Source organism: Leopardus geoffroyi, chromosome B4 (genome assembly GCF_018350155.1).
Source record: "Leopardus geoffroyi isolate Oge1 chromosome B4, O.geoffroyi_Oge1_pat1.0, whole genome shotgun sequence".
NCBI classification, from domain to species: domain Eukaryota; kingdom Metazoa; phylum Chordata; class Mammalia; order Carnivora; family Felidae; genus Leopardus; species Leopardus geoffroyi.
Window position 1 is genome coordinate 136,107,337 of NC_059341.1, and position 22,825 is coordinate 136,130,161.

The 22,825-nt window shown below is 48.8% G+C and overlaps 2 long non-coding RNA genes across 2 annotated transcripts; one reads left to right on the plus strand and one right to left on the minus strand.

Moving 5' to 3' along the window:
- Positions 1 to 630: 630 nt before the first annotated feature.
- LOC123591091 lies at positions 631 to 6,206 on the minus strand. The gene is made up of 3 exons (XR_006709114.1): positions 5,942 to 6,206; positions 1,395 to 1,539; positions 631 to 1,291 (listed from the first exon to the last, which is right to left on the minus strand). It is a non-coding gene; the product is annotated as an uncharacterized LOC123591091 (long non-coding RNA).
- Positions 6,207 to 6,210: 4 nt separating this feature from the next.
- LOC123591092 lies at positions 6,211 to 8,430 on the plus strand. The gene is made up of 2 exons (XR_006709115.1): positions 6,211 to 6,442; positions 8,350 to 8,430. It is a non-coding gene; the product is annotated as an uncharacterized LOC123591092 (long non-coding RNA).
- The last annotated feature ends 14,395 nt before the right edge of the window (positions 8,431 to 22,825 follow it).

A 22,825-nucleotide genomic window follows, 5' to 3' on the forward strand; every position in this document is an offset into this window, starting at 1 on the left:
GCACGTGACTCACCCCCACACTACGATGAAGGAACTGAGGCTCCCGGAGGTGAGGTCACTCGCTCAGAGGCACAGCACAGGCCCCACTGCACTAGAATCCAAACCCGGGCAGTCGAGCTCTTGGTCCTGAATGCGTATCCATGCTGCGCCCTCACAAAATAGCTGTCAATAAAGTTACTGAGCCGTTTCAATAAAGTTTCTGCGCGGCAGAAAGCGCCAACAGCAACGCTCCTGGGTGCCAAGGCGGCAGGTGGTCAGCGGCACTCAGTAGGCACGTTTCGGTCTGTCCTGACCCAGGCTCCTTACCTTCCGTGGGTGACGGGTCCTCTGACTTTAGTGAGGGCTCCGGAACACTCTGCAAAAGCACACACATAGAACTTCGCACAAGCCACGGATTGTCTAAAGTGCAGGGATCCTGATTAAGAGTATATCCTGCTCCCCTCCCCCACCCCAGCGGCAACTCTCCTTATCCAAAGTTTTAGAAATTTTTTTTTTTTTAAAGTTTATTTATTTTCAGGGCGTCACGAACCGAACCGTAAGATCATGACCTGAGCTGAAATCAAGAGTTAACGGACTTAAGCGACTGAGCCGCGCAGGCGCCCCCCCCCCCCTCCACACCCCGTCCCGGCCCCCAAGCTTTGGCATTCTCGATTCCCTGATTCCAATAACCAAAAAGTTTGGAAAAGGAAATCACCGTGTTCTTCAAGACCAAATGTCCTGTGCAAAATCCTGCCTCCTTCTATCCCACCAAACTCCACCCCAATAAAAACCTGGAAGTCTGAGGATGTATCTGTCTGAAACCCAAGGCTTGACCCCAGTAAGGAGCTGATGCTGAAAGCAGATGGGAGAGCCCGAGCTGATTGGCTGGGAGCCTCATTCATTTGTTCACTCAACTCATTAAGGGCCTACTAGGTGCCGGGTGCTTAGAGAACACTGGGAATGAAACAGACCCCTCCCCTTGCAGGGCTTCCGTTCCAGCAGAGGGAGACAAACAGCAAAGAATAGACATGAAAAGTCCTTAAAGTCGGATCTGCAGCGATGATCCAAAGTGATCATACGAAGAAGAAAGAAAAGCTCAAGGGGGAATGAGGGGGATCCAGACGTCGGGGCGCAGAGCAATTTTCAGTCAGGTAGTCAGGGTAGACCAGGTTGAGGAGGTGACCTTCAGGCAAATCCTCGAAGGAGGCGGTGGAGCTGGTCACTTGGGTAACTAGGAAGGACACGCTTCCCTTCGAGCGGTCTTCAGTGTAAGGGCAGAATAAGCCAGGCACGTTCCCAGAGACCAGTGTGACTGGAGACCAAGGAACAAGATCAAGGTCAGCAGAGGAGCTCAGGGAGGCACTGGGGCCTCAAGAGCCACTTGAGAAACCATTGTTTAAGAACACTGGTATCACCTGGGTGGCTCAGTCGGGCAAGCATCCAACTTTGGCTCGGGTCCCGATCTTGAGGGTCGTGAGTCTGATCCCTGCATCAGGCTCTGCGCTGACACTGCAGAGCCTGCTTGGGGCTCTCTCTCTCTCTCAAAATAAATAAATAAACCTAAAAGAGAGAGAGAGAGAGAGAGAGAGAGAGAGAGAGAGAGAGAGAAAACACTGGCATTATGGAAGGAAAGGAGGGGCTGCTGCAAGGTTTTGAACAGGGCATCACTCCAGCTGCTGTGTTGAGAATAGATCCTAGGAGACAAAGGAGAAGGAGGGTGACAGGTTGAGGCACCACGGCAGTGTTTCAGAGGGGAGGTGAGGGGGATGTCTGGCAGCACCGAGACGGCGGGGATCAGACAGACCGATCGGACTGCCTTGATTGTGACTCAGAGCCAACGTGTCTCGGGGCTCTGGGGTAAAAGAGAAGAAGGAAACTTGGATGACTGTGGGGTCTGGGCCCGAGGAGAGGCGCAGCCGACCGAGTGGGGAAGGCTGGGAGGTGAGCAGGCCTGCGGCCAAGAGGAGGCGCGGGGATGGGGACAGCGCGAGACGCACGTGCACGCAGCGATGCTGGGAGGGCACCGGAGCGCGCCAAGGCGTTCGGGGGAGAAGTTCCTGCCAGAGATAGAAAGAAAGGTGGGCGCTGTCGGGCGTAGGTGGCAAAGCAAGCCCTGAGAAAGCGGAGGGAAGAGGTGAAGTAAAAAATCAATTTCCGGGGGCGCCTGGGTGGCGCAGTCGGTTAAGCGTCCGACTTCAGCCAGGTCACGATCTCGCGGTCCGGGAGTTCGAGCCCCGCGTCGGGCTCTGGGCTGATGGCTCAGAGCCTGGAGCCTGTTTCCGATTCTGTGTCTCCCTCTCTCTCTGCCCCTCCCCCGTTCATGCTCTGTCTCTCTCTGTCCCAAAAATAAATAAACGTTGAAAAAAAAATTAAAAAAAAAAATCAATTTCTGCTTCCTGCAGAAATGTTTGTTCATTTCATCCAGAGAAGGAGAAGGCCAGAAAGCAGGTAATTAGGACTTTGAGGAAAATCCAGTTATCACGTACAAATTTGGTACGAGCTGTAATGGAGGAGGTGAAGCTTTCAGCTCTTTGCTGGGCCTCCTTCCCTTGATCCTATTCTTACCAGTATTTAGGAAGAGTAAAACTTTACGTAGCATCTGAGATTGGCTTGGCTGCCGGGATTATCTGTCCAATTTACGCAGTTGAGAATTACGCTGGCCTCTCCAAATAACTAAAAAGTTGGTGAAATTAAAAAAAAAATTTGTTTTAGTGTTTATTTGTTTTTGATAGAGAGAGAGAGAGAGACAGAGTGTGAATGGGGAAGGGGCAGAGAGAGAGGGAGACACAGAATCCAAAGCAGGCTCCAGGCTCTGAGCCATCAGCCCAGAGCCCGACGCGGGGTTGGAACTCACCAACCGCGAGTTCATGACCTGAGCCGAAGTTGGATGCTTAACTGACTGAGCCACCCAGGTGCCCCTTACAGTTTTTTAAAAGAAGGAAGGAACAAAGATTGGTGAGTGCCTGCTACGTATGATCCACCGTCCTTTTCTATGTTGTTGGTGGCGGTTTTTTTTTTTAATCAGCTCGTATGCTTCTGTAAGACCTTTTAATGTAATGTAACTTAATTTAATTTTACTTTAGAGAGAGAGAGTGAGGGAGAAAGAGAGAGAGAGAGAGAGGGAGAGGGAGAGAGAATCCCAAGCAGGCTCCACACTCAGTGCAGAGTCCAACACAGGGCTCGATCTCATGACCTGAGCTGAAATCAAGAGTCGGACACTCAATTGACTGAGCCACCCAGGCACCCCTGTAAGAAGGCTTTCGCTTGCTTCTGAAAAGTCAGAGCAGATGTTTAACTCTCTCCATTGAACTACCAAGTTTTGGAAAAAGGAGATGGTTTGCTGATCACCCCCGGTGGTGGTACATGCTTTTCCCCGCTTTTCTCTCCCTTGTTTTTCTTTCCACCATTAATTTCACCTATTATTTATAATAATTATAGGTTCAAAATTTCTCAAGTTCAATACATAAGCACCTCTCAAGCTGTATCCTTTTGATATGACCCCATGAATCCTCCTTGACTTCTGACATAAGATATCCCAGACTGCCCCAAACCTGAAATCTATAAATCTTATATTTTTCTTTTTCTTTTTTTTTTTTTTTTTGAATTTCATCTTTAATTTTTTGGTGAAGTATAATTAACAGACAGCATTATATTAGTTTCAGGGGTACAATATCACGTGACTGAACAATTCTTTTTTTTATTTTTAATTTACTTATTTTGAGAGAGAGCGAGTGAGCAGGGGAGGGGCAGAAAGAGAGGGAGACAGAGAGAATCCCAAGCAGGATCCGCGCCGTCAGCGCAGAGCCCAGCTGGGGGCTCGTCCTCAAGAGCCGAGAGATCATGACCTGGGCCGAAGTCAAGAGTTGGACGCTTGACCGACTGAGCCACCCAGGCGCCCCCACGATGGGATTGAACGACAGTTCTATACGTTGCTCTGAGCACATCACGAAAAGTGCACTCTTCCTGCCCTTCAACTATTTCACCCATGGCCCCCACCCTCCCGGCTCCCTTTGGTCTGTTCCTGTTCGCCCGCTGGATTCCAGCACTTTGGACAGAAGCTGACGCACGCTGTGTTCCATCACATCTAAGATGCCTTTGATTGTAAAATGCACCATTAATTTATGTACCACTAAGAAAGAGAAAACTCTGACGATTGAACTATGATATCCACTGACAGTGACATGCATCCCAATTTAAGAGATGCTAAATTATGAAAAAAAAAATGGGCATTTTACAATCGATGAAAAAAAAACGACACTCGAATATTTTCTTTGTTTAAAATGTTTTGGTTTTGTTTATTTTGAGAGGGAGAGCGCCCATGTGTGTGCGCATAAGCGAGGGGAGGGCAGTCGACAAGTATTTTCTGAACGAACACACAGTTTCACGTAAATCTCATTTTATCTATCGTGTGTTTCCGTCTGGCTAAAACTAAGCTACCTGAGGGCAGAGTGTGTCCTCTGCGTCTTGTGCACCTGCACCAGGCGTCGTGTGGACGGCACGCAAAACGTCTGCCTTTGGTGATACCGAAGGCGGACAGTACCGAAGGGGAAGGGAAAACGGGTCCAGGAAGCCGGGGGCCGGCTCTATTATTTGGACAAGACTGCGAGCAAAGGAGGGGCAGGAGCACGAGGAGCTGGTGTGTAACTGGGGACAGAGATTCAGTTTGGGAGGGTGAAACGTTCTGGAGATGGATGGTGGTGGCGGTTGCCCAAAAGCGGGAACGCACACGGTGCCACCGAAGTGTCCGTTTAAAATGGTTAAAGTTGGGGCGCCTGGGTGGCGCAGTTGGTTAAGCGTCCAACTTCAGCCAGGTCACGATCTCACGGTCCGTGAGTTCGAGCCCCGCGTCGGGCTCTGGGCTGATGGCTCAGAGCCTGGAGCCTGTTTCCGATTCTGTGTCTCCCTCTCTCTCTGCCCCTCCCCCGTTCATGCTCTGTCTCTCTCTGTCCCAAAAATAAATAAACGTTGAAAAAAAAAATTTAAAAAAAAAATAAATAAATAAAATAAAATGGTTAAAGCAGGGGCGCCGGGGCGGGGGGGGCTCAGTCAGTTAAACATCCGACCTTGGCTCAGGTCATGATCTCGTGGTTCGTGGGTTTGAACCCCACGATGCGCTGCCCCACATCAGGCTCTGTGCTGACAGCCTGGAGCCTGGAGCCTGCTTCGGATTCTGTGTCTCCCTCTCTCTCTCTCTGCCCCTCCCCCGCTTGCTCTCTCTGCCTCTCTCGAAACGAATAAACTTAAAAAAAGAAAAAGCAGGGGCACCTGGGTGGCTCAGTCGGTTAAACATCCGACTTCAGCTCAGGTCATGATCTCGTGGTCCGTGAGTTCGAGCCCCGCGTCGGGCTCTGTGCTGACATCTCAGAGCCTGGAGCCTGTTTCGGATTCTGTGTCTCCCTGTCTCTCTGACCCTCCCCCGTTCATGCTCCGTCTCTCTCTGTCTCAAAAATAAATAAATGTTAAAAAAAAATTAAAAAAAAAAAAGCAAATTGCATAAAAATATGCATGCCTTTCACTCTTATTTGAAAAGATGTGATATGTGTATTTGCACGGGCAGAGAACAGGGAGTCAGAAGGACACACGCCAAATGGTGGACAGGAAGTCCCCTTAGGAAGGGGAGGACAAAAGGCAGGCCTCTACAGAGCTATAGGTAGGTACGGTCCTATATCTTTTGCCCTGGGACCCCGGTTGCTGTTGCAGGTGCCGGGGAGCAGCTCTGCCCCCCTCCCCAGCCCTCCATCTCCTGCTCTGGATGTTGACAGTTCTGTGCCCCGTCCGGCCCCCACGGTGCCCTGCAGGCTATGTCTCTGGCTCCCAGCCTTTGGCTTCACTCCCTGGACTCCATCTGAAGCCTCGTTCGTTTCTGCAGTGCCCACAACCTCGTGTGGGGACGGCCCTCAGCCCGGTTCTCACGCTGCCAGCCCACCCGCCCACCCAGTGTTCCCGTGCCCGCTTCTCTAACCTGGCCTCCCCGCTCCAGGGCTGGGTAAAATCCGGAGCGGCTTTGAATCACTTCCCTGCTGGGAAACTTCTAAGGCTTCCGTTGCCTCCGAATGAAATCCACTCCGGCGCGGCAATAAAGGCCTTTCGCAAAACTTGGCTCAGGTTCCCTGCCCACTTGCCGCCGTTGCTGGGGCTGCACCAACTTCTCACAGGTTCCAAACACGCCATGCCCTTCAGGCCTGAGACTTTGTGCCTTTGCTCCAGTAGCCTCCAACCCGGCTGCCCTGTGGCTTGCCCTCATCTCCCCACCCCCTTAACTGGCCTCGTGCAAACAACGACTTAAGTCTCAAAACCTGAGTACAATTCGCCTCCTCCTGGAAGCATCCTCTGTGCCTAACTCGGTCCCGCAGGAACCGTGAACCTCTGCCTGTGTTCCTTGCCTGTTGTATCTCCGTCCGTTACAGTTCTTTCCAGGAGTCAACAGACACTGGCCCGCGGACCAAATCTGCTCTGCCAACTGGTTTGCTATTATTTTATTAGTTATTTTTTTTTAATGTTTATTTATTTTTGAGACAGAGAGAGACAGAGCATGAACGGGGGAGGGGCAGAGAGAGAGGAAGACACAGAATCGGAAGCAGGCTCCAGGCTCCGAGCTGTCGGCACAGAGCCCGACGTGGGGCCCGAATTCACAGACTGTGAGATCATGACCTGAGCTGAAGTCGGACGCTCAACCGACTGAGCCACTCGGGCAACCCTGCCAACCGGTTTTAATATGGCCTGTGAACGAGGGCTGGCTTTTATATTGCTAAATGGTTGAACAAAAATCAAAAGGAGAGTATTTTGTGACCCATGAGAATTGTATGAAATGTCTACGGAATTATGCGAAAGTTATACTGAAATGTCAGCGTCCATGAGTAAAGGCACACCCATGTATTTGCTTGGGTGTATTTGCACTGTCCACGGCTGCTTTGCACGCTACAGTGACGGAGCTGAACAGCCGTGACAGAGACCAGGTGACCACAAAGCCTAAAATATTCACTATCTGGCCTTCTACTACTTTTATACACAAAGTCTGCCTACCCCTGGCCTTCTCTATTTATGCATTTATAGGCCAGTTTTCCACTAGGCGTCAGGCCACAAAGACAAAAACGTATTGCAATTCCCTGTTTATCTGTTGCCCTTAATACTGCATCCAGCGCGGAGGAGAATTTCAACATTTATGGGGCAAACGCCTAGCTGCTGAGTAATGGCGATGGGTAATTGAAAGGGAAGACGCACTGGGTTCCTGATTCATGGAGGAGACTCAGCCATAAAAGAAAGGCCAATGTCAGATGTCACCGGAGTCGGGAGGTTAGCACTTTTTTCACGAAGAGGAGACTAAAACATGTCACAATCTCAATTTTACTCACGATTCCTCCTGACTGAGGACACAAACTGGGACCTCAGCAACACTTACAAGGAAATTTGCTTCTCATGAAAAATTCCCAGGCCCCCAGTGCCACGAATCTTATTTATTATCCTGATACAGGCGCTTGTGGTAGGAGGCTGTAATTATCCAGGACTTTGCTTAAGATACACAGGGGCTATTTCCTCTCTGGTCATTTTCTTTTTTTTAATATTTATTTTTGAAAGAGACAGAGCGAGTGAGCGGAGCGGGCAGAGAGAGGGAGACACAGAATCTGAAACAGGCTCCAGGCTCTGAGCTGTCAGCACAGAGTCCGACGTGGGGCTCGAACCCACAGACCGTGAGATCATGACCTGGGCAGAAGTTGGATGCCCAACCCACTGAGCCCCCCAGGTACCCCATCTCTTGTCATTTCCAAAGAGGCGTGTAGTTTCTAAAGTTCCACGTCATTTGGTTCCACCTTACCCCTCCGACCCCAAACAGGAATTCTCTCCCACAGGCGAATGTGGCTCCTCCTAATGGCAAGTCAGTGGGATTCTCGGGCAGTTTAGGGAACAGGTACGTTGGAAATCACCAGCGAATGTTGGTGAAAGATGAAACCGACGTGCAAAGGGGAAAGATATTCCAGACTGAAGTTAGGAAAGTGTGATGCTGCAGGGGCGCCCTGGCGGCTCAGTCGATGAAGCGTCCAAATTCTGCTCAGGTCATGATCACGGTTAGTGAGTTCAAGCCCTGTATCAGGCTCACTCCTCTCAGCGCAGAGCCCAGTTCAGATCCTCTGTCTCCCTCTCTCTCCATCCCTACCCCGCTTGTGTGTGCTCTCCCTCCCCAAAATATATAAACGTTAAAAAAAAAAAAAGTGCAACACGTCCATCCTTGAACCTACCTGACACTCTTCCAGGCCTGGGTGTGAGAGGTAAGGAAATTTTGGATTAAACTGGTGAACAATTATTAAGGGCTTGACGTGGATCAACTAACTTAATTTTCACAACAGCCTTATGACATCATTATCCCTTTTACAGATGTGGACATCTAGACACAGAGAGAGCGTAAGTATATGGCCAACTAATCTTTGACAAAGCAGGACAGAACATCCAATGGAATAAAGACAGTCTCTTCAGCAAGTGGTGCTGGGAAAACTGGACAGCGACATGCAGAAGAATGAGCCTGGACCACTTTCTTACACCATACACAAAAAGAAACTCAAAATGGATGAAAGACCTCAATGTAAGACAGGAAGCCATCAAAATCCTCGAGGAGAAAGCAGGCAAAAACCTCTTTGATCTTGGTGGCAGCAACATCTTACTCAACATGCCTCCAGAAGCAAGGGAAATAAAAGCAAAAATGAACTATTGGGACCTCATCAAAATAAAAAGCGTCTGCACAGCAAAGGAGACAATGAGCAAAACTAAAAGGCAACCGACAGAATGGGAGAAGATATTTGCAAATAAAATATCAGATAAAGGGTTAGTATCCAAAAATCTATCAAGAACTTATCAAACCCAGCACCCAAAAAACAGATAATCCAGTGAAGAAATGGGCAAAAGACATGAATAGACACTTCCCCAAAGAAGACATCCAGATGGCCAACTGACACATGAAAAAAATGCTCCACATCACTCATCATCAGGGAAATACAAATCAAAACCACAATGAGGTACCACCTCACACCTGTCAGAATGGCTAACATTCACAACTCGGACAACAACAGATGTTGGCCAGGGTGTGGAGAAAGAGATCTCTCTTGCCTGGCTGGCGGGAATGCAAACTGGTGCAGCCACTCTCTAAGTCAGTTAGAGAGAGACAAATATCATATGACTTCACTCATAAGTGGAATTTAAGGTACAAAACAGATGAACATAAAGGAAGGGAAGCAAAAATAATATAAAAAACGGGGAGGAAGATGAACCATAAGAGACTCTTAAATACAGAGAACAAGTTGAGGGTTGCTCAGGGGGAGGTGGGGGGGGGGATGGGTTAAATGGGTGACAGGCATTAAGGAGGGCACTTTTCAGGATGAGCACAGGGTGTCCTATATAAGAGATGAATCACTGGGTTCTACTCTTGAAGGCCAAGACTACACTGTATGTTAACTAACTTGAATTCATTCATTTATTTATTCTTTTAAATATTTTTATTTATTTTTGAGAGAGAGAGAGAGCGTGAGTGGGGAAGGGGCAGAGAGAGGGAGACACGGAATCCAAAACAGGCTCCAGGCTCTGAGCTGTCAGCACAGAGCCCGATGTGGGGCTCAAACTCGGGAACCTAGAGATCATGACCGGAGCCAAAGTCGGACGCTCCACCGACTGAGCCACCCAGGAGCCCTGAATGTAAATAATAAAATAAAATAATGATCCAAAAAAAAAAAAAAGGTTGATAGCACTTCAGTAAGTAAAGTGGATAATTTGATTTATGGTTTTGTAGTTCTCTAATTTTGGGATCTGTTTGAATCTTTATGAGCGATTTTTAACTACAACTGGATTGAGATCGTATTAAATGTTTATATGCAGTGAATTACTATATCCAGTGAATATAAAGTTTAGTGATGTTTCTAATGTAGAAAAATCAGAAGAAAAAATTTACAAGGAGTAAATTTACAAATCTACCTTTTTTTTCTGATACTTAATTCAATTTTGACTCATTGTTGGAGGTCAAAGTCAGATATAAACAGAAAATATTTTACACTTTAATATTTTTATGTGTCCAAGCATGTTACCTGAACTTAGAAATCAATATTAAATCAAATAAAAAAAAAAAGAGGGTATAGGTAGAAAGAGTTAGGGGTCCCCAGGGAAAAAGATAAGACATAGCTTTCTTGACATAAGAAAAGTCATCGCAGAGGCACTTGGATGGTCTTAAGTGTCTGACTTTGGTTCAGGTCATGATCTCACAGCTCACGAGTTCGAGCCCCACATCGCGCTCTGTGCTGACAGCTCAGAGCCTGGAGCCTGCTTCGAATTCTGTATCTCCCTCTCTCTCTGCCCCTCCCCTGCTCGCACTCTGTGTGTCTCTCTCTCTCAAAAATAAATAAACATTTAAAAAATTAAAAAAGAAAAGAAAAGTCATTGTAGGATCCTGGCCATCTTGTGAAAGAATGTAAGAACATTCTTTCAGGCCAGGGATAACCTCATCATATTCAGAAGTGAAGACTGGGGGTGCCGGGCTGGCTCAGTCGGTGGAGTGTGCCAAGACTTGATCTCGGGGTCGTGAGTTTGAGCCCCATACTGGGTACAGAGATTATTTAAAATTTTTTTTTAATGTTTATTTTTGAGAGAGAAAGAGAGGAGAGAGCGGGAACTGGGGAGGGGATGTGGGCTCGAACTCACAAGCCGTGGGATCATGACCTGAGCCGAAGTCGGATGCTTAACTGACTGAACCACCCAACCGCCCTAGAGATTACTTAAAAAAAGAATAATTTGGGGTGCCTGGGTGGCTCAGTCAGTTAAGCGTCCGACTTCGACTCAGGTCATGATCGCGCAGTTCTTGAGTTCGAGCCCTGCGTCGGGCTCTGTGCTGACAGCTCGGAGCCTGGAGCCTGCTTCAGATTCTGTGTCTCCCTCTCTCTGGCCCTCCCCTACTCACACTCTGTGTCTCTCTCTCAAAAATAAACAAACATTGGGGCGCCTGGGTGGCGCAGTCAGTTGGGCGTCCGACTTCAGCTAGGTCACGATCTCCCGGTCCGGGAGTTCGAGCCCCGCATCGGGCTCTGGCCTGATGGCTCAGAGCCTGGAGCCTGTTTCCGATTCTGTGTCTCCCTCTCTCTCTGCCCCTCCCCCGTTCATGCTCTGTCTCTCTCTGTCCCAAAAGTAAATAAACGTTGAAAAAAAAAAATTAAAAAAAAAATAAATAAACAAACATTAAAAGAAAAATTTTTTTAAATAATCATAAAGCGAAGACTTGAGCTACCTTTGCAGGATCTAAACCCCTCTGAGCACTCAGATGCTGGACTAAGGACTAACGAGAGCCAGAGAATTGGCGATGCTGACCCTTGCCAACCCTGGGGACTTCTGACCTAGACTCTGTCACTTTAGATGACTTTTACCCGCGTTCTTTGCTGTAGTCCCTGTTGCACAGGCCCCTTCAGGAATATGTTTGCATCCTCAACTTAAAATGTCCCCAGTTTGTTGTTGGAGGAGACACTGCTTTGGGAAATATCCCCAGGGTTCTCCACAGTTGTGAGTAAAACTCTCCCTTTTCTTATTCTTTGGCTCGGTGGTGTCTTTTGGCTGTCATCCACCAAGAGGCGACCCAGTGTCATGTAACAAGGGTCAGGGTAACTTGTCACAACCACACAGGTCGTCAGTGTCAGTGCCAGAATTTAGACCCAAGCAGAAGGGCACAGAGGGTGAGGTAATAACCAGTTCACGTGTTTCTGAGGTGAGTCCTAGATAGTTCCGGAGCCTTAAAGAGAATGCAGCCTCAAATTGATTATCATCCCGTTTCTTTACATGCTGCGTTAATCATTTTTGGAAACTCCTTGTCCGTCGAATATTTGTTTTCTTGAAAATAGCTGGGGTCGGGGCGCCTGGGTGGCGCAGTCGGTTAAGCGTCCGACTTCAGCCAGGTCACGATCTCGCGGTCCGTGAGTTCGAGCCCCGCGTCGGGCTCTGGGCTGACGGCTCGGAGCCTGGAGCCTGTTTCCGATTCTGTGTCTCCCTCTCTCTCTGCCCCTCCCCCGTTCGTGCTCTGTCTCTCTCTGTCCCAAAAATAAATAAACGTTGAAAAAAAAAAAAAAATAGCTGGGGTCTATAAAAGCTTCAACACGCCATACCCACGTGTCCATCAACAGGGGACCGGCGGCCATGAAAAGGACCGAGGTGGCTTTACTGGTTGCCGCAGAACGTGACTCTGGTCGGGCTCAGCTGACCCCTCTTCTCCGCCAGGCTTTGACCTTGGCCTGCAAGAACGGTAACTTTCAGCACAGTCTCTTTCACCCACCGCACACTAAAAGACTTGAACAAACACAGGCAGGGTTCCGAGCTGCCCAAGGCTGCCCTTGGCAGTGAGGACCTCAGCCCCCTTCACATGCCTGCCTGAGAAAGCTCAGGCCTTCCACCTGCAACAGGCACCTGAAGACAGACCTCCGAACCCCTCGAACCCCCGGAGAGCAGTTACTTGAGAAAGTTTACAATCGCAAGTCCTTCCTCTGTCCCTCTGAGACAATATGTACCTCCCACACCCCAGGAGTGTCACTCTCAAGGACTGAAGGCCATTCCGTTGAAATGTAATCATCAGGAGGGATAGGTCCCCTGTCTCCCAGTCTCTGTGGGAGGCTAATCACCAGTCAGCCAGCCTAATCGCCTTGGCGTTGAGCAACCTCGCACTTTGTAATTTTTCATGTCTGACTCTCTCCCTCTCCTGGCTCCCTCATTCTCCCTTTAAAACGTCGCCGTCACCCTTGAACTTGCCCATGCAGTGGTTACTGAATAAAACCTGTTTTTACCATATTAACTAACGTCTGGCTTTATCTCTGATGAGGCACACTGTGGCTGTGGACTGAAAACTGCAAGGTGGGGCACGGTGGCTGGGGACAGCGTGGGGGAGGCCACACGTCCCCAAGTGCCCCTTCATGCTTGTCAGTTTTAAAGCATGCTCAGCCATGCTTTCCAAAGTCACAGCACAAATATTGCAGTAATTGGAGGTAAAATTTATTGACTGCAAGGAACCGCCAGATTAACCCATTCCATCCTCATGGCTCCCGCAGACTGCTAACTCCATCAAACCCATTGTACAGATGAGAATCTAAGGCACAGAAAGGTGGGGTACCTTGCTCAAGATCACGGAGCTAGTGAGTGGCTGAGCCAGGCCTGAACCCCACATAGTCTCCAGCAGAGCAAGACTGTTCATAAGGACCTGGGGACAGCATCCACAGTCACTTGGTAACAAATTTGTTCTGTTTGAAAAAAGTAAAGTATGGAGTGCACAGTCATTTTAAACCAAATAAAGAACATCCATTGTGGGGCGCCTGGGTGGCTCAGTCGGTTGAGCGTCTTGAGTCTGACTCTTGATTTCGCCTCAGGTCATGAGCCCAGAGTCGTGGGATTGAGCCCCGCATCCAGCTCCGCCCTGCTGAGCGTGAAGCCTACCTAAGATTCTCCCTCTCCCTCTGCCCCTCTGCCCTGCTCCTGCTCTCTTTCTCTCTAAAATAAAAAAAATTTTTGGGGTGCCTGGGTGGCTCAGTCGGTTAAGCGTCCGACTTCCGCTCAGGTCACGATCTCGCGGTCCGCGAGTTCGAGCCCCGCGTCGGGCTCTGGGCTGATGGTTCAGAGCCTGGAGCCTGTTTCCGATTCTGTGTCTCCCTCTCTCTCTGCCCCTCCCCCGTTCATGCTCTGTCTCTCTCTGTCTCAAAAATAAATAAACGTTAAAAAAAATTTTTTTTAAATAAAAAAAGTTTTTAAATCCATTGCTTAAGCTTCTGTAGGTATGTTTCTACACAAAGAAAATGAAACAAAAAAAAAATATGTAAAGGGGAAGGAGGGTGGGGGAAGACAGAAAGGAGGGGGGGGAGAGGACTAGAGGAGGTGGAGGGAGATGAAAGGGGGAGGGCCGGACAAACCTCACAAAGGTGTCCCTCACAGGCTGCCTGTTGAAGATTTCAGTAATTTCTCTAACAAAAGCAAGTTAAACCAAAACCCAAATTCCTGGAAACAGGATACATTGGCATTTAAGTAAACATGCTTCCTTTGTCGTGATTAGATTTATCTTTAATTATGAAATTTGTTGATTAACAGAAGTAAAGCAGCCATAAAACCGGCTCACTCCGGCCTCCAAAATAAACTAACCTTTATTTCACAGATGTGAGACTTCTTGCCTTCGCAAAGTTTACAACCCTGCAAGCCTCACCCTGCGTTCTTGAGAGGAACAAATATTTTGAAGCGTTTCTGATTACTCATTTCAAAGCGTGTTTAAACACACAAAAAGCCATACCGAGATGAAACATGCCAACTTTCCCCAGGAGGGCCTGCATCCGGGGTATGAAACCACAGATGCAGTAAACCTCTTCCCAATTGTACAGATGAACATTACCGCCTTCATAGAGCAGCTAGATGCACCTCTTTTGGTACTGGGGTTGTTTGTTTGTTTGTTTAACATTTATTTTTGAGAGACAGAAAGAGACAGAGTACAAGCAGAGAAGGGGCAGAGAGAGACAGGGAGACACAGAATCCGAAGCAGGCTCCAGGCTCAGCCATCAGCACAGAGCCTGATGCGGGGCTCGAACCCACGAACCGCGAGATGGTGACCTGAGCCGAAGTTGGTTGTTTGACTGAGCCACCCAGACGCCCCAGTCCTGTCTTATATTGAATGCCAAGCAAGCTAGTGTTTCCTATTTCATGTTTCACAATTTACTTACTGGCCCTAACTAATTCAAGGATATTTTTAAAATTTTTTTTAATGCTTATTTATTTTTAAGACAGAGAGAGCATGAACGGGGGAGGGTCAGAGAGAGAGGGAGACACAGAATCTGAAGCAGGCTCCAGGCTCCGAGCTGTCAGCACAGAGCCCGACACGGGGCTCGAACTCACGGACCACGAGATCATGACCTGACCCGAAGTCGGACGCTTAACCGACTGAGCCACCCAGGCGCCCCAAGGATATTTTTAAATAAGTTGTATATCTCCTGAATATTTTTAGTTTGTTTACTTCAGAGGTCAAGCTAATAACGGTAATAATAATAATAATAACAGCTGCTACATAGTAAGCACGTACTATATCAAAACCGCTAAATACTGTATACATGTTAGAAAATTATTGCATATTAAAATAAATTAGTAAAAATTAAATTATTTGGTTTAATCCTACAGTAGCTTTTAGGTATTTAGCTTGATTTAGAAAATACCTATGCGTTATAAATTATGCCAAAACATAAATATTCACATGAAAGGTATACAGCTTACCATAAAAACAACATAGTCTTAAAATATATCACACCAAGAAGCTTCAAAAGCCATTAAAAATGCATTTTGAACATTATACATCAATTTGCAGCTACATAGGAATTGTAGTAAAACAGAAATGCTTTGCGTAAAAAAGTGCTACCACCAATCGGCTAATTATCAAGTTTTCCATCTATAATCTTTCTCGTTGAATAATTTTTTAAAAATCTATTTTTTACCATTTATTCTATGCTGGACCCTGAGCCAGGCGCCTTATTGGCATTATCGTATTGATTTAATGATTGAACACACACAAAGTTATACAAACCCTGCTGGACGGAGCAAGTGCTCAGTAGATGTTGGCTATTATGATCTCAATCTTCACACACCTAACAATTCCTAACGAGGGAAGGATTATTATGCCCCGGCACGAAGGACGACGTGGTGCTCTGTCCAGTGTGACCCAGATGGTCGATGGCAGAGCCCAGCCGAGGTCAGGTTTGTCTCTTACACTTGGTGGCTTGACAAAAAACACAGGGCCGAATCTAAGTCCAGTTCAGATAGATGGCATAATGTAGATTCCATGTGGTCTGGAGAACTCATTCCCTCTGGGAATTGGAGGTGATCCAGGGGAGAGGGGACACGGGGTGCAGAGAGCCAGGAAAACCGGTTGTACCTTGCACACAGCCTCTGAGAGGGCTCGTGCCTCCAACGCCCCGTTTGCTCAGACCCAGCTCTGCACCAGGCATGGCACCGAGCTGGAGAACGTTAGGGGTTGCTGACTGGCCCCAGAGAGCTGACAGCCAAGTGGCAAAATGGACAGAGACCAACAAAATACCTGCAAACTGGGACAAGAAAACAAACAGGGCGCTGAGCCAGGGACTAGGGTTACAACTTCAGATGTTCAGAAGGCAGTTTCTTACAGTTTTCCTATTTTCTTATTAAATGTTATATAATCAAATACTAAGGACAAGACAAGCGATGCACTCTCCTTTCCTATCTACCTGGTACTTTCCATAACGGTAAACTGGATGGATGAGACCAAGGAAATAGAAATCTGTTTCTATCTAGCGCTTTACCGACCAACCAATAAGTATGCTCTTCTAAATGACGCCGGTAAGGTGGGTCTTACCACTAAATGGGTTACATTCGGAAGCCCCTTTCTGTCTTACATGACTTTGATGAAGCGTAATTACCAACCATGTGTCCCACTTGGACATAGTTCCGGAAAAATCAGAGGTCCCAGGACCGGCAGGGGCTGCGGTCAGGCGGGGGACCAGCAGGAGTTGCTGCGGGTCCTCCCGGAAGGGGGTCATCGCCGGCGCCTTAGGTCCCCGCCGCCCGAGATCTGCGCGGTCCCGCGAGCCTGGGGGTCCCGCTGTGCCCCCGGCCGTCGCGGACTGTGCAGCGGCCCTTTGCAGCCTCCGTCTTTCCCCTTTCGGCTCGCATTCCCGCCTCCACCCTCGCACCCGGGAACCGCCTGCCTGTCCCGAGCCGCTTAATAGGGCTGAATTCGGAGTCCGCAGCGGCGGGATCTTCCTCTACCTACTTCCCATCCCCCAGGGCAACAAGCCACCAGCAGACACCACCCCGCGGTCCTCGTTTCAGGAAGCTCTCTTTCGCCAGAAAAGGGTGGCACAAATCTCGACCAGCACGGAGATGGGCCCCGCTCCCGAAGGAGTTCTAGAAGGAGGAAGACCGGGGAGGAGGCGGCGCAGTGAGGACGCGTACACACACACACACACACACACACACACACACACACACACACACCCAGCTCCCCTCAGTGACAGCCCCGCCGCGGCGCCCCGGAGCGCGTGCCCACCGCGCGCTCTCGCCACACCCCTACACCCACCCCCCGCCCGACCTTCACCCCTCCTTCCCCCGGGGCGCGTGCCTGCCTGCGCGCTCCCATTCCGCCACCACCCCCCCCCAACCTACCCCTGGGGCGCGTACCCGCCCTCCTGCTCTCCTCCCGCCACGCACTCCCCTCACCGAGGCGCGTGCCCGCCACCGCGCTCGGCACTAGCCACGCCCTCCCGACCCCCACCCGGGGCGCGTACCCGCCCGCGCGTTCTCCTCCGGCCCCGCCCCCGAGGGGCGCGTACCCGCTCGCACGCTCCCGCCACGCTTCCCCGCGCCCCTAGCTCACTTGGAGGCAAATCAGCGCCCCGAAACCGTCCAAAGGGCCAGGGGCGGGTGGCGAAGGGTGGCGGGAAAATCGAAACGAATTGAGTCAGACCTCAGCAGGTGGGAAGCCTTTCCCACCCCCCACCCCCCCCGCCCGCCCGGGGGCTGCGGGAGGGGTGAAAATACTCACCCCTGCTTCCTCAGTTGCTACGCGAGGGCCTTGGTTGACATTTTTTTTCTGGAGCCCACCTGAAGGGCCTCTGCGCGTCTACGCCGCCTTCAGCCTGGAGACTTGAGCCCGCACCTCGTGGGCCCGCCGCGCGTGTTGAATGAACCCAGCGGGACCGGGGAGGGGGGGGAGAGGGGGGCACGTCCGTCCGTCCCATCTGGGCTCCAGGGCAGCGGGGCGGCGTGAGGGAGGGTCCAATAAAGGAGGAGGTGCCAGGGCCAAACTTGACCTCCCGCACCTATGCCCGAGGCGGCCTGATCACCAACCCTGACCTCCGCCGACCTTTCATTTAGTAAACGTTAATTTAGCGAGGCCCATCGCTCGGGCTGGCAGGGAAGCCGAGAGGCGCAATGGGAATAATTGCTGGCGTCGTCATGGCAACCGTCAGTTGTTAGGCCACCAGCCCCTTTCAGCTGTACACCTCTCGTCTTTGGTTGGGTTCCCCGGGAAACCGGATCGGAGTCTCTGAGATGTGCAGCCAGCCAGCTCAGTGGGTAGTGCTCTCAGGAAGCAGCGCGGGAGCGGGTCGGAGAAGTGCAACCAACCTCCATGCAGATGGGAGCCTTAGCCAATTCCATAGGGAGCTCGGCAGCTGAGATGGCCCTTGGGGGTTGGTCCTGAATCAAAGTAAGGGGGTCAGCCCTCTGTAACCCTGCAGGGACCGGTCAGGGCCGAGGACTGCCCTGAGGAGGACATACTCCAAGGGCATGGCTGCTCCCTTGGGTGAAGGGCAAGTCTCAGGGAAGAACTCAGCTGAACTTGATCTGTCACAGGTGACGCTGGACCCTGCAAGCTGGAGGATGGTGCCTTGCCTTAGAAGGATTCTGGGTGGCACAGCACAGCACCCACTATGCTCCTTGAGAGCAGCCTGTTGCATTCTCCTCAGCTCTTTAAACACCTCTTTTGGGGGGCGCCTGGGTGGCTCAGTCGGTGAAGCGTCCAGCTTCGGCTCAGGTCATGATCTCATCATTCATGAGTTTGAGCCTCACTTCCGGCTCTGTGCCGACAGCTCAGAGCCCGGAGCCTGCTTCGGATTCTGTGTCTCCCTCTCTCTCTGCCCCTCCCCTGCTCATGCTCTGTCTCTCTCTGTCTCAAAAATAAAATTTAAAACAGTAAAAAAAAAATTTTTTTTAAGTAAAGAAAAAAAGAAAAGGAGGATCTCCTGCGACGAGTAGGAGTTTCTAGGCTGATGTCATAACGTCCGCAAGACTTGGGAGAGTGAAACTGTGACATTGTCAGAAAAGTCACAACTTTATTCATTCAACAAATATTTACTCAGCATCTGCTAGATGCCGGATGCAATTTCAGCCTGGAAATGCAACCGTGAAGACAGACACTGCATAAACATGCAGGTCTATCAGGTGGCAATAAGTTCCACAGAGAGGCACAAAGCCAGGAAGGGAGGAGTGGTCATGGCAGGTGAGGGTGGGGCTTGTTCTTCATATAGGGGTCGGGGAAGCTGTAACTTTTGAGCAAAGACCCAGGGGAGGTCAAGGTAATCAGGAAGAGCATGCTCAGTGCGCCTGACGTAGAGCCTGGAGGCTAGTGAGACTGGGAGGAATGGTGTCACCAAAGGGCAGGGCCAGGTCTCACAAGGCCTGGCTTTCTGTGGGATTGGAGGGCGGGCCACACCAGGAGTTGTTGCAGGAGAAGAGACTGGAGAAATATTCTGGGCCCCACCTGTGAAGGCTCTTTCATGCCAAGCTGGATAGTCAGTCTGGACTTTGTGATGGGAAAGCCCCAGAGGTTTGTGGGCCGAGGAATGACGTGGCAAGATTTTTGTTTTGCAGAAATCCCTCTGCTGGAAAGTAATGGTCCTCAGATTTAGGATTGCAGAGGCCAATACAAGAGCAACAGCAGTGAGAACACCAAAAACTCTTTAAGTGCTAAGCCATACCTCCTATGGCTTATCAATTCCACCCCTTGGTATTTACCCTACAGAAATCCATACATGTATTCACCAGAAGACATGAAAAGACTGTTCTTAGCAGTAAAATATGGTAACTCCAAATTGGAAACCACTTAGGTTTATCAGCAGTAGAATAAATACATTGTGCAACATTCACATTGTAACATATCACACAAGTCGCCAGAATGATTGGCAGAAACTCACCAACATGATGAAGAATAAAAGAGGCCAGACACAAAAGAATCCCTACTCTGTGACTCCATTTATAAGAAGTAGAAAAACAGGTAAACCCAATCTATGCTGTCAGATGTCAGGTTGGTGGCAACTCTGGAAGGGAGGATGGTGGCCGGAAACACCAGCGGCCCCATGGGGGCCTTTTCTGGTTCCTTTTCTGGGACTTTTCTGGTTCCTGATCCACCTATCGCTTCCTGATGCGCTGAGTTTGTGACCACTCACCAAGCTGTACGCTGAGGAGTGAGAGCACTTTTCTGTATTATGTTCTACTTCAAAAAAAAACAAAACAAAACAAACAAACCTTAAAAATTCCTTTCCGGGGCGCCTGGGTGGCGCAGTCGGTTAAGCGTCCGACTTCAGCCAGGTCACGATCTCGCGGTCCGGGAGTTCGAGCCCCGTGTCAGGCTCTGGACTGATGGCTCAGAGCCTGGAGCCTGTTTCCGATTCTGTGTCTCCCTCTCTCTCTGCCCCTCCCCTGTTCATGCTCCGTCTCTGTCCCAAAAATAAATAAACGTTGAAAAAAAAAATTTAAAAAAAAAAATCCTTCCCATGTAGACCTCCCATAGCTAATTCATTATTGCAAGGTGGGGCTATTTTAACACCAGAAAGGGAAGGTAGTCATAATCTCAGGACACGTGGCCTTTCTTGAAATGTAATCAGTTCACCTTTTGAAAATCTTCCTGCATCGTCTTTATTGGCTGTGCACTGGTGTTTGGGGCTCACGAGGAAAGTAGTACATTTAATCATGGGCATGTTACGTTTTAAGTACTTGCTAAATCACACGGGAAAATTTATCTGGGAGGCAGTTGGCAAAATGGGTTTGAGGGACTCAAACACCGAAACTGAAGAGCTAAAACTAAAAAAGGCTTAGAAGACTGAGAAGAAAAAAAAATCATGACACTGGATGTGACATTTGCATGGACAGGATGCCAAAAACCCAGGTAACAAAATTGAAAATAAAATTGAGCTTCCTTAAAATTAAGAACTTTTGGGCATCAAAGGATATTATCAAGAAAGAGAAAAGACAACCTATTGACTACCCACTGCATTAACCTGGGGTTGGTATCCAGAACATTTAACTCCTAAGACTCAACAACAAAACACCAAACAACCCAATTCACAAACGCACAAATTGGGGCGCCTGGGTGGCTCAGTTGGCTAAACATCCGACTTCGGCTCAGGTCATGATCTCAGGGTCCAGCCTCGCGGGGGGCTCTGTGCTGACAGCTCAGAGCCTGGAGCCTGCTTCGAATTCTGTGTCTCCCTGTCTCTCTGCCCCTTCCCCACTCGCACTCTGTCTCTCAAAGATAATAAATAAACATTAAAAAGAATGTTTTTAAATGGACAAAGGACTTGACACTTCTCCAAAGAAGATATACAAGTGGCCCATGAAAGCCCATGAAAAGGTGCTCAACAGCATCAGTCCTTAGGGAAATCTGAGTTAAAACCACGGTGAGATTCCATTTCACACGTACTGGGATGGCTATACCAAAAATAGAGGAAATACCAAATATTGTCATAGATGTAGAGAAACTGGAACCGTTGGGCCTTGCTGGTGAAACGTAAAATGGTGTAGCCACTGTGGAAAACAGTTTGGCCCTTTCTCAAAAGGTTAAACACCTAACTACCATGTGACCCAGCAATCGAACTCCTAGCTGTATATCCAAAAGAGCTGGAAGCAAGAAGTTGAACAGATGAACTTCCACACCCATGTTCACAGCAGCACTATTCACAATAGCCACAGGTGAAAACAACCCAAGTGTCCATCAACAAACGAATGGATAAACAAAATGTGTGTGTGTTTGTGTGTGTGTGTGTGTATACACACACATATATATACATACATAGATATGTACGTATATACATATACACATACATATACATACATAGATATGTAATATACATATACATATATATATCTAAAAATATATACATGTATATTGAAAACCCATAAAAAGGAATGAAATTTTGATATATGCTACAACACGAATGGACCTTAAAAACATGCTTAGTGAAATAAGCCAGCCACAGAAGGTCAACTATTATATGATTCCACTTATATGAGATACCTAGAATTGGCAAATTCATAGAGACAGAAAGTAGATTCAAGGTTACCAGGGTTTGAGGAAGAAAAGGATTAGGGAGTTATTAATTAATGGAGAGAGTTTTTGTTGGGGATGATGAAAACGTTTGGATATAGTGATAATGGTTGTACAGTATTCTAAATGTTTGATGCCACTCGATTGTACATTTAAAATGATAAATGCGCTACATATATTTTAACGTACATACACACGCGTGCAGGCACACACACACACACAGCTGGCAAAAATATAAGGCTGGAACTCGGGGAGGGATCAGTGCTGGAGATGCTCATGTGAGGTTGAACACTGCTCCCTCTGAAGCTAGAGAAATGTCGAAGTTCACCCAGGCAGATCACACAGCAAGAAAACAAGACTGAGGACGAAACTCCAGCAAGTGTTTACTTGTAAGGACTACAGAGGAGCAGGAGGAAGGGAGGGAGCAGAAGAGATCGCAACAGATTTAAAATGACCAGCTGGAGAGGCAAGGGTAGAAAGAGGGGGAGGGGAGTCAGGAGAGGCATCACAGGACCACTAAGGAGAGTCCACAGGTGATGAGTGACGTCCAGGGCTTCTATGAAGCCAAGTTCATCAAGGAAGAAGTGATTGAAAGAAGACTTGCATGAGGTCCTTGGTCACTTTAGCGTGAGTCATTTTAGTGGGGGAGGTGATAGCAGCTCCGTGGCCAGAGTGACAAATGGACAGTGCGAAAGCAGAAAAATCAAGCAAGCTTGCATAATGGTAAAAACTATATGAGGATCAGGGGCGCCTGGGTGGCTCGGTCAGTTGAGCGTCCGACTCTTGAATTCAGCTCAGCTCATGATCCCAGGGTCGTGGGTTTGAGCTCCGCATGGGGCACAGCACTGACAGCATGGAGTCTGGCTTCAGATTCTCTCCATCTCTCTCTGGCCCTCCCCCCCTCAAAATAAATAAACTTTATTTAAAAATATATGAGGATCAAAGAGAAGAGAAAGAACAAATCATGGCTTGAGAGGGCGAGGAAGGTAGGTTTGTTTATTTAAGATATAGGTACTCTGGGGG